This window comes from Macaca nemestrina, chromosome 3 (assembly GCF_043159975.1).
Source record: "Macaca nemestrina isolate mMacNem1 chromosome 3, mMacNem.hap1, whole genome shotgun sequence".
Taxonomy (NCBI): Eukaryota; Metazoa; Chordata; class Mammalia; order Primates; family Cercopithecidae; genus Macaca; species Macaca nemestrina.
Window position 1 is genome coordinate 2,267,832 of NC_092127.1, and position 8,856 is coordinate 2,276,687.

An 8,856-nucleotide genomic window follows, 5' to 3' on the forward strand; every position below is an offset into this window, starting at 1 on the left:
TTTGGGAAGTATAAACCACTGATTTCCATCAAGGTAACTAAAAGATACACACACACACACACACACGTATATATATGTTCTTGAATATAAAATATGACATATTTTATATATAAAACATGTGATCATAGCTCACTGAAGCATTGAACTTCTGGGCTGAAGTGATCCTCCTGCATCAGTTTCCTGAACAGCTGTGACTACAGGCACGCACCATCATGCCTGGATAATTTTCTTATTTGTTTTGTAGAGACGGGGTCTTGCTATGTTGCCTAGGCTGCTCTCCAACTCCTGGCCTCAGGGGATCCTCCCACCTTGGCCTCTCATGGTGCTGGGATTACAGGCATGAGCCACCACGCTTGGCCACTTAAGAAGATATTTTTTAGCCACTTCAGGCACTAAAAAGATAGGATCTCTATTAGTTCTAAATCCATGATGTACATGCCAAGTAGAATATACATTGTCCTCAGGGCCCACATATGCTCTACCTGTAAACTGTTCAGCAGTCTTTTGGTTTGCGATTATTTTACAGCATCCTAATTAGTATGGTTTGTTGGAAGACTCGTCTTGGCCAATATTTATACAGATGTCTATGCTCAGCCACTATCCAGTTGTGAACAAAAGTAAATCGACACTTGGTAAGATGTATGCAGTGTGGTCATTCATTCTGCATGCACTCAAACCATTCTGCAGCCTCGCTGCGTGCATTATTTATAACTCTCGCCTATGTGTGGCTGATTTGAAATGAGCTCAGAGTCAACTGTTTACAGGCTAAGTCTCTTCATATAAGCTCTTGTGATAGAAAGGATGAATGAAGGCTGACAAAGTATTACTGGCAATAATGACGGATATGCTTCTGTGATGACTTGTTTAGAGACAGCTTTCCTTTAGCGCTGGGCCTCCACTCTTCATATGGGCATCGATATGTCATCAGTATAGTTCTGAGGTTTGCTTCCGGGATGAACTTGCATTTGAAATTGGTGGGTTGTGTTTCTCTGGGGAGCAGTGGGAGCGGGTTGTGTTTCTCTGGGGAGCAGTGGGAGCGGGTTGTGTTTCTCTGGGGAGCAGTGGGAGCGGGTTGTGTTTCTCTGGGGAGCAGTGGGAGCGGGTTGTGTTTCTCTGGGGAGCAGTGGGAGCGGGTTGTGTTTCTCTGGGGAGCAGTGGGAGCGGGTTGTGTTTCTCTGGGGAGCAGTGGGAGCGGGTTGTGTTTCTCTGGGGAGCAGTGGGAGCGGGTTGTGTTTCTCTGGGGAGCAGTGGGAGCGTGTCTGTACCCACAAGGATGTTTCTGCTTAGCAGTCTACACCTGAGGCTCTGTCACAGCCGAACCACTTCAGCGACGTTACTTGTAGCCACCAGCTGCTCTGGTCCTGGGTCTAGGATTTTCTTTTTGTCGCCGGAGCTTAATCTTGGTTCCACATTTAATAGAGAATAATTGTAAAATATATGATATCTTTTTGTTTTTTATTGCATTCTGATGCTCTGCTGAAATAAATCATGTCATATGTATTTGTGTGTGCATATGTGTGCCTGTGTGCCCGTGTGCACGTGGGTTCATCCATTTTGAAATCTGAAACTGTTGGTGTTCACTTCAATATGCAAAGCTTTGTGTGTGTGTGTGTGTGTGTGTGTGTCTTTTTGTTTTTTAAAAAACGAATCTCTGGGTCAGGTGATTGCATCCCTTTGTCTTCAGGAGGCGTGGTGTTTTTCTTTGTCTCAATGTGCTCCTTCCCCGGTCACAGAAATTTGGGAAACTGGAGCTGAAGCAAAGGGGTAGAGGAGAGGAGGGAAAAATCAGCAGAGGTTATTAGCAGTGAAGAGCTCAAGAACAGTTCTGTTAAGTATTTGCATTTAATTGTGAACTTGAAGTAGAAATTTTAAAATCCAATACAAAAAAGACCCTAACAGGAGGTAGCTTCTGACTGTGTGTGTGGGGGTGTGTGTGTTACCTTGTCTCCTAGGAGTCATTCATGGACATCTGAATTAGTATTTTACATTTTCCTTTAAAATCATTTCCAATTAATGGAAATTTGAATAGTCTTTTTTTTCTACTTTTATAGCTCCTGTATCCACTCTGAGTTTCATGGTGGCTTTTGAATACAAACAACTATGTCAAAGATGTGCCATCCTTACAAAGTATCTGAGATATCTCAATTCTTGTAATTATGTACTAATATACGAGTTGTGGAGGGAATAATATAACACTTACACTTAATTGCTATGTGTATGGTAGGAATAAAAACAGACTATTGCACACATTATTCCTTTTCTGCCCCCAAGGGAAGTTTTAAAATGACCTTTTAAAACACTCTTGACATTATTTCACGCTGTCTACCAACTTTTGAAAACCACATCAGTGACTTACATCTGTAGGCATATTGTCTTCAGCACAAAACACAGTGCCTTGCTCAAAAATTGTCAATGGCTGTAGTGTGAATGAATAAATGAGTGGATAGATGAATAAATCCATGTCTCTTGATCCAAGAAAAGGAGAGGCGAAAGCCTATGAGCAAATGAGATGCTAGTAGGTTTTCTAGGGTCAACTACTTCAATAAGCATGATATGAGCAGCTGGTCATTGATTTTTATCGCTGCATGTCCTAGATTAATATTTCTTAATTACAGATCCGTGGTTTCCACTCAGTGAATTCCTGTTTTAACTTTCCTTGCCCTCATTGTGTAAGAAAAGTCTCCAATGACATCCAGCTGCTCTTTGCCTAGAATTTTAGTGCAGAAACAAATTACATGCTTAAAATGGATTAGAATGTTTCACCATACATTGGCCTGGGATGAATATCCTGCTAGGAGCAGACGGCTCTAATTAGAACGTGCTCCTGTGGCAGGGAATTTGATTAGAGTTGAGAAAGTTATAAATTCTTCATGGGAAGAAACTGTCTCATAAAATTAAAAATTACCTGTATTTCATGGGTATTTTCTCTGCCTCTTCTCCCACAGTGTTGCTAATGCTAAACACTGTGATACAAAGGTGCATTAGTAAGCATGTAAAAATTAAGTTGGTTAACAGAAAATAAATTATAGCTATTTTAAAATCTTAAATCCAAAAATTAAGACAATGGTTAAAGACAGTGTTGAAATGCAGCATTTGTATTTTGCAATTGGTTTGCATATAATCCTTTTGTGACACACACACATATATAAAAGCACCTCCTTTTTGTATTTATCCTCAAAAAATATGTGGATAGAAATGCAAATTAAAGCCACCAGACATCATCTCATACCTGTCATTGTGGCTATTCACAAAAAAACAAAAAACAACAAGTGCTGGTAGGGGTACGGAGAAAGGGGCACTCTTGTACACTGGTGGAAATGTAAATTAGTACATTAACTGTGGAAATGTAAAGTAGTACATTCACTATGGAAAAAAACATGGAAGTTCCTAAAAAATTAAATATAGAACTACCATATGATCCAGCAATCCCAATTTTGAGTATAAACCTCTCAAAATTGAAATCAGGATCTTGAAGAAATATCTGCACTCTCACATTGATTGTAGCATTATTTACAGCAGCAAAGACATAGAAACAATCTAAATGTCCATGAAGAGCTGAATAAAGAAAATGTAGTATATACAAAAAAAAATAGTATTTGTATACACCAATAACATTCAAGCTGAGAGTCAAATCAAGAATGCAGTCCCACTTACAATAGCTACAAAAAAAAAATACTTTGGAATACCTCTAACTAAGGAAGTGAAAGATTTCTACAAGGAGAACTACAAAACACTACCAAAGAAATCATAGATGACACAAACAAATGGAAAAACATTCCATGCTCATGGATTGGCAGAATTAATACCATTAAAATGGCCTACTGCCCAAAGCAGTCTACAGATTCAGTGCTATTCCTATCAAACTACCAATGCCATTCTTTACAGAATTAGAAAAAAATTATTCGAAAACTCATATGGAACCAAAAAAGAGCCAAAATAGCCAAAACAATCCTAAACAAAAAGAATAAACCTGGAGACATCACATTATCTGATTTCAAACTATACTGTAAGGCTACAGGAATCAAAACAGGATAGTACTGATACAAAAAACAGATACATAGACCAATTGTAATAGAATAGAGGGCCCAGAAATAAAGCTGCACAACTACAACCATCTGACCTTTGACAAAGTTGACAAAAATAAGCAATGGGGAAAGGACTCCCTGTTCAGTAAATGGTGCTGGGATAACTGGCTAACCAAATGATTAAGATTAAACCTGGACTCCTACCTTTCAGCGCATACAAAAATTAACTCAAGATGGAGCAAGGATTTAAATGTAAGACCTTAAACTTTTAAAAAATCTGGAAGAAAACCTAGGAAACACCATTTTGGACACCAGCCTTGGCAAGGAATTTATGGCTAAGATCCCAAAAGCAATTACAACAAAAACAGAAATTGATAAGTGGGACCTAATTAAAGAGCTTCTGCACAGCAAAAGAAATTATCAACAGAGCTAACATACATCCTACAATATGGGGGAAAATATTCACAAACTGTATCCAATAAAGATCTAATATCCAGAATCCATAAGAAACTTCAACAAGTCAACAAGCAAAAAACAACCCCGCTAAAAAGTGGGCAAAGAACATGAACAGACACTTCCCAAAAGAAGACATACAAACAGCCAACAAACATGAAAAACTGCTCAACATTACATATCGTCAGAGAAATGCAAATCAAAACCACAATGAGACACTGTCTCACACCATTCGAAATGGCTATTACTAAAAAGTCAAAAAATAACAGATGCTGGTGAGGCTTGGAGAAAAGGGAACACTTATACACTCCTGGTGGGAATGTAAATTAGTTCAGCCACTGTGGAAAGCAGTTTGGATGTTTCTCAAAGAACGTAAAACATAGCTACCATTCAACCCAGCAATCCCATTACTGGCTGTATACCGAAACGAAAAGACATCATTCTACCATAAAGACACATGCCACGTGTGTTTGTTGCAGCACTATTCACAATAGCAAAGACATGGAATCAACCTAGGTGCCCATCCACAGTGGACTGGACAAAGAAAATGTGGTGCCTACACACCATAGAGCACTATGCAGCCATAAAAAAGAATGAAATCATGTCTTTTGCAGCAACATGGATACATCTGGGTGCCATTATCCTAAGCGAACAAAGGCAGTAACAGAAAACCAAATACCACATGTTCTCTGTTATAAGTAGGAGCTAAACACTGGACACTTGTGAACATAAAGATGACAAACACAGACACCAGGGACTCCAGAAAAAGAAAGGGAGGAAGGGGAGTGAGGGCTGAAAAACTAGTGGTTACTACGCTCATGGATCATTAATACCCCAAACTTCAGCATCAGGCTACAAACCTGTACCTTTACCCCTGAATCTAAAATAAAAGTTGAAATTAAAAAGAAAAAAAATGTAGTATATACAAAATATGAAATATTTTTTCAGCCTTAAAAAGAGACCCTGCCAGGCCAAGCGTGATGGCTCACGTCTGTAATCCCAGCACTTTGGGAGGCCTAGGTGAGTAAATCACCTGAGGTTGGGAGTTTGAGACCAGCCTGACCAACATGGAGAAATCCCGTTTCTATTAAAAATACAAAAATTAGCCGAGTGTGATGGCGCATGCCAGTAATCCCAGCTACTTAGCAGGCTGAGGCAGGAGAATCACTTGAACCGGGATGTGGAGGTTGTGGTGAGCCAAGATCTCACCATTGCACTCCAGCCTGGGCAACAAGAGTGAAACTCTGTCTCAAAAAAAAGAAAAAAAAAAAAAAAGAAAAGAGATCCTGCCATTTGTTGTAACATAGATGAACTTGGAGGACATTAAATGAAATAAGCTGGGTACAAAACGACAAATAGTACATGATCCCATTTATGTCATGAATCTAAAATAATCAAATTCATAGAAACAGAGAGTCGAATGGTGGGTACCAGGGCTGGGGGGAGTGGGCAGCAGATAGATGTTGATCTAAGGGTCCCCAGGGTGACTTACACAGGGTCAATAAGCCTAGAGATTGGCACAGCATAGTGCATGTAGGTAACACACCATATATATATGTAAACATTTATGAAGAGGGTAGACTTTATGTTAGATGTTCGTATTATATATACAAAAAGGGAGGGAGGGAGGAACCTTGGAGAGTGATGGGTAAGGTTATGGCAGTGCTTCTGTTGGTGATTTCAGATATATACTTATCTCCAAACTCATCAAGATATATTCATTAAATATATACTGCTTTTTCGTATGTCAATCATACTTCCATTAAAAAACAGAAAAAAGAAGGAAAAAAATGTGGATGGAAATGACATGTGACAATAATAGTAGTAGTGGTAATTGGAGCACTAAGTGATAGTATTTTGAATATGTTCCAACTTGCAGATACTCTGTTTACGCCGGTTCCTGTGTACCTCTGATACTTCCTTCTGCCCCAACTCCGGCTTTTTCTATGTAAATTGAGGAATTCAAGAGTGAAGGAAATTCTCTAGAATTCCCATACCCTAGCTTCCCTGCAATTGAAGAGCTTATATGTGAAGGAAGTGTCTATCTTACTTAAATGCATACCCAGGACATTTAAAGCAGATCCGGAAAGCCTTTAAGAACCCTGACACTTCAAGAATTTGGAGAGAAAAAGAAAACAACTAAAACCTACAGTTTCTCTGTGGAATTGGAGAATCCTGCTTTTCATCAGACTGAAGAGAATTTGACACCTTTCAGAAGCCTATAAATAGTGAATACCATATGCATTGACCAAGATAAAAGACGTTCCAGACGTTATCGTGCACCCCCCAGAATGATCGATTGGCCTCTAGTTCCAAATTATGGAATCTCAGCTCTTCACAGCTAACCCAGTGGTGAGGTGGTGTGGGGGTGCAGTCAGGGGCTGGGTGGGGGAGGAAGGTGTTCCTGACTGCCTGTGCTGGGCCTCCACTTACCTGTGTCCTGTCAGCTGCTACCCCTGGCGTCTGGGCAACACCAGCTTCTTTCATTGCTTGTTATTCTCCCATTGCCAGAATTAGCCCTAGGGCAGTCATTCTCAATGGAGGATTTTGCTCTTTGGGGGACATTTGACAATATCTGGAGACATTTTTGTCACATGGGTTGTGTGTGTGTGCGTGCATGCTTGTGTGCTCACATATGCACGTGTGCTACTAGCGTCTAGTGGTAGAGGCCAGGGATGCGACTCAACATCCTACAATGCACAGGGTAGCCCTTAATGGCAAATAATTATCCAGCTCATAACATCAATAGTACCAAAGGTTGGAAAAAACCTTCTCTAGGTAGAAACAGCAAAGAATAATCATTTTATCTCTTTGTGGGAATCCTCCCTCCTCCCAAGAGCATCCTAGTGTTTGCTGCAAGTTAAAGTATTTGGGAAACAGACTCTGAGATGAAAATGTTTAAGTAGGGTGTTTATTAGGAAATAAATTTTAGGATTAACACCTGCAGGAGGGAAGAGAAGAAAGCGACTAGCCCACCGTTGAGCTGAAATGAAGATCCAACGAAGGACTTAGCCTAATCTACTGAGAGCTCTGGACCTGGAATGACCTTTCATAGTTGCCCCACGGGGTGAGTATGGTGGTTAGTCAGTAGCTGTGGGCTTGGGTGAAGCAGTATTCTTTAGCTGAAGCAATCCTCAAAGAGGACTGACAGCTGAGAGCCCTGTTCTCTCAGTACTCCCAGCTACCAGAGAGATAGTGCCTCCCGGAAAGGAGGACCCAGGTGGGGCACCCCACTGCCCTCCACATTTCCTGCAGGCCCCCATGGTGAGGCTGGCAGCTGATGCTGCTGCCACAGAGAGATCATCTTTATGGAGTTCAGATACTGACTCTAAGGTTCAGCTTTGTGATGCTTTAAGACCTTCAAGGTATTTCAAGTGCTGCTATACCTTGAATTAATGTATCCATGTACAAAAATGCAACCCTTTTTATTTTAGGGATACAGATATGCCCAAATTAAACTGGTGGATTACTAAGAAATAGGAAGATATAAGGCGAAGAAAATGAAAATATATTTATTGATATGTTAAACTGTGGGAAAATATTTCAAAAAATGAATTTTGCCATTTATTTCTAATCTTTAATTAATACATACTAACATCTCATATGATAATAGTTATTTTGGTCTTTAATTAAATCACATAGGATATTAAAGATTTCAACTCTGTCTCCTGAAGTGGGTATCATCTATTCATAATGAAACTTTGAGTATTACTATGTTACTCACATAAATGTACTAAAAATATGTTGACACTGAATCTATCTCAATGGGTAAAAAAGTAAGAAATACGTTGTTTTTGGTATACAGACATTTACAACCCATCAGGATCGTGAAAGGAGAATATAAAAAGTGACATGTATGATATTCTCCACGACCAGTATGAGTGTTGTTTGGGGGTTTAGAAAGGGGACTCACTGTGTTGGGTTAGGGTGATCAGAGAAAACGCCAAGGAGGAAGTATCCAGTGAAGTGGACCTCAAGTGTAGACGGGCTTTTGACATGTAAAAATGGATGATACGGGAGGTTATCTGAGGCACAGGAAAGAGCAAAAACATGGTTTATACAGAGATGCACTTTTTGGAATAATGTTCCCTAGAGAATCGCCTTTTCTTCTACTTGACCTATCTGCTAAAAAGAAGAAACCTCAAGAATAAGTAGTTTGACAGTTTTAAATATTTACTATAAAAATATACTTTCTTTGAAAGCCTATTTCCTCCATCATTACAGATTTGTGCTTCAATAAGTAATTGTATTTTCTTAAATCCTTGTGAATGTTATGATTAGATACGGAACTGGAATTGGAGAGGGATTTATAAGAGATAAAGGGTTTTGCTGGCAATTAAACATGTATCAGAGCCCCAGCTCAGGCATCGTCAGGGTG

General features: G+C 39.7%; 1 long non-coding RNA gene across 1 annotated transcript in view; it reads left to right on the forward strand.

Annotated features, from left to right (window-relative positions):
- Positions 1–7,536, forward strand: part of LOC105466536 (uncharacterized) — a 51,134-nt gene extending 43,598 nt beyond the window's left edge. Inside the window, exon 5 of the long non-coding RNA XR_978244.2 lies at positions 7,426–7,536. This is a non-coding gene — a long non-coding RNA (uncharacterized lncRNA). The remainder of the gene's footprint in view (positions 1–7,425) is intronic.
- The last annotated feature ends 1,320 nt before the right edge of the window (positions 7,537–8,856 follow it).